The 3,255-nt window shown below is 35.7% G+C and overlaps 1 pseudogene; it reads right to left on the bottom strand.

The window, feature by feature from the left end:
• Positions 1 to 2,108: 2,108 nt before the first annotated feature.
• On the bottom strand, positions 2,109 to 2,481 carry LOC109696416 (ragulator complex protein LAMTOR3 pseudogene; annotated as a pseudogene).
• Positions 2,482 to 3,255: the final 774 nt, after the last annotated feature.

Raw genomic sequence — 3,255 nt, 5'->3', positions numbered from 1 at the left:
CTTCAATAGATTGTATTGGGAGAACTGTGTGTTCATATGTAGAAGAATGAAAGCAGACCCTGTTACCTCAATGTATGCTGAAAAAAAAATCACAAAAACCCAAGACACGAAAGTAGTGTAAGATAACAGAAAATATTTCATGCCATTAAACAGAACAATGAGTATAGTATAGGACCTCAAAACCACAGGGAACAAAAGCAAGAAATGGAAAGGTGTTGGCTCAGTGGCAATGGCTCACTTCTTAATATGTCTACTCAGGAGGCAAGGATCAAGAGCATCAAAGTTCAAGGTCAGTCCAGGAAATTAGTTTGGAGACCCTATCTCAAAAATACTCAATACAAAATGGGCTGATGGAGTGATTCAAATGGTAGAGCACCTGCCTAGTAAGCACGATCCTGAGTTCAAAACCCATGACCATGAAAAAAAAAGATATTAAGACAAACTTAAAAAGTTATATACAGCAAGCTACAGTCTACAAAATGAGGAGACAAACTGGAGAATTGGATGAAGCACTTGAAAACTATCTGTTTGATAATGAAGAGTTAATATCCAGAATGATGAAGGAATTCATCTCATCAGCATACAAACACATAAGACAGATAAAAGTAAGCAAAAACAGTGCTGATGCATAGCTCAAGTGGCTGAGTACCTGCCTAGTAATTGTTAGGCACTGAGTTCAAACCCCAATTTTGCAAAAATACATGTACAAACACCTTAAATTGACCTTTCTGACAAGAAGACAAACAAATGACCAGCAAGTGTATGAAAAAATCTGCACTGTTTGTTGTCATCAGAGAAAAGTAAAAAAGGCACACTAGGATATCACCACACCCCAGTTAGACTGGCCATTATCTAACAGACCAAAGAAAAAACGATGAGAAGGACACAGAAAAAGTGTAACTTTTATATACCGTAGTTGGTAATGTAAATTAGTACAACTATTCTTTAAAAGTATATTTTTACAAATTAAAGATTATGATCCAGTAATACCACAACTGGATATATATGTATATGACTTGGATAATTTTTACCCCTCCAATGTCCTCTATACCCTCTGGTTAGTTTCCTACCCACAAACAATTCCCTTTGATAACCATGTGATATTATTTTTATTTTTAAATTTAAAATTAGTATTTTATTTATACTCATGTATGAAAAATGGCTATACCATCTTCTTTACATATATATTGATATTGGAAACAGAATTTGGTATCAAGTCATGTAAATTTCATAAAGAACACACAATCCTTAAAACACTGATTAGTTACAGAAAACAAAGAAGGAAGAAAAGCCACAAGTTAAAGATTTATTTTCATTAAACAGCAGTACATTCTGAAAAGAATCCATTAGTAATATTCATGTAGACTGCAAAATAATATAAACAAAAGAAATTGAGTGATTGTACTTATTTTATTGCTTTTACTAAATCATTTGACCTTCCTCACACTCAGTGCAAAGAAATAAAATATAATCAGGGGAAATTTATGTCCTCATTATTAATCACAGTAAAGAAATTATGTGCTGCATACTTGCAGGCTTGGAATTACTGTACAACAGGGAGCACTAAGTGGATCATTGTACCATTTTGATTCTGAACCATTGAACAGAATCCCAGTCATACCTGATGACTGTAGCAACGCCATGGGAGCTGTGATAAACCTGACCATTTTTGTGGTATTTCCAGATCTTGTCAAACAAGAAAAGACTATAACACAGTAAGTGTAACTATATGTGTATAAATTGCACCTATAATTTTTCTTCTGGGTCAGTCCTGGAGTTTGAACTCAGGGGCTCACACTTGCTAAGCAGGCACTCTACCATTTGAGCCCTTCTACTAGCCATGGTTGTGTTGAGTATTTTTGAGATAGGACCTTATGAACTGTTTACCTGGACTGATTCGAATCATGGTCCTACTGATCTCTGCCTCCTGAGTAGCTAGGATTACAGGGGTGAGACACCAGTGCCCAGTGGTTTGTTTCTTAATATTGGTAGAAAAGGGGGCCCTTACTTAAGTACATAGATAAAAGTGTTATTGTTGTCTTAAGATGGCTATATTAATATTGTATTGTTATAATGAAGAGAAGGTATGCATGAAAGCCACTAGTAGATCAAGGAACTTCCAAAATTTCTATCAGTTCTTCAAATAATGGAACAAGTTCTTTTTCCAGGCTGACAATCATTCCACTGTTAGAATTACTGCTAGCTATGAAACTCATTAGCAGTGGTTAAAACATTGAACTGAACCATCTGGTGATATAGTAACAGGTGATGTCTGTAGGTTTTGAAAGTCCAAGTTGGCTCCTCTTAGTCTGTTGCAAGAGCAAAAGCAAATATGAAGGCTGGTCTCAAAACGTGCTCTACAGCAATATCACTGGCTACATTAATAACAGGCACTCCCTTTGTATCTGACACAGCAGTAGCATTGAGCCCTTCAACACTTGATAACTTTTAATGCAGGAATTGCATTAGGTCATCTGCCATGATGAACCCCTTTCTCTCACAGATTCAATCTTCCAAGCTTTGGTTTCTTGGCTGACAGAATATCTCTCTGCACTTCACTTACAACTTTAGATTCCTTTCACGGTATTATTACATATTAGTGAAACATTTGATACTTGTTTTTCTGAGTTTGGCTTACCTTGATCAAAATGATTTCCATTTCCATCCATTTTCCTGGAGTTGACATAATTTAATTCTTTTTTATATCTGAATAATACTTCCTTATGTATATATAAAGCACATTAATTTATTAATTTAAACAATTTAATTAGTGCATTTTAACTGTACAGGGGGTATCATTGAGACATCTCCACATATACTAACAATGTACCTTGGTAAGGTTCATCCTCACCATTTTCTTCCTTCAACCCCATCCTGCTCTATTAAGATGATTTCAAAAGGTTTCACTGTTCTATTTTCATGAAAGTATATAAAGTACATTGACCATATTCACCATCGTTTGTCCTCTCCACTCACCCCACTCCCACCAACACTAGTGCATACCTCCTAAAAGGAACTGTTTTGCATTCTGTCCTTCAATTTTTCAGTGTATATTCATTGTTCATAGGTGGTTTTCCCTGGTATTTCTCCTGTGAATGTACTGTACATTACTCAGATTAACCCCTTATCTTACTTTCCCTTACCTTCACAGCTCTCAGTGTGTTTTGCTATGCATCTCCCACACAGATGTATTTCAATATTAGTCACTCTCTGTAGTTCACTTTTCCTCTCCCTCCTCCTTCTAGTCCCCTCAAA

This window comes from Castor canadensis, chromosome 15 (assembly GCF_047511655.1).
Source record: "Castor canadensis chromosome 15, mCasCan1.hap1v2, whole genome shotgun sequence".
Classification (NCBI taxonomy): Eukaryota; Metazoa; Chordata; class Mammalia; order Rodentia; family Castoridae; genus Castor; species Castor canadensis.
This window is presented reverse-complemented; position numbering and strand designations above follow the sequence as displayed.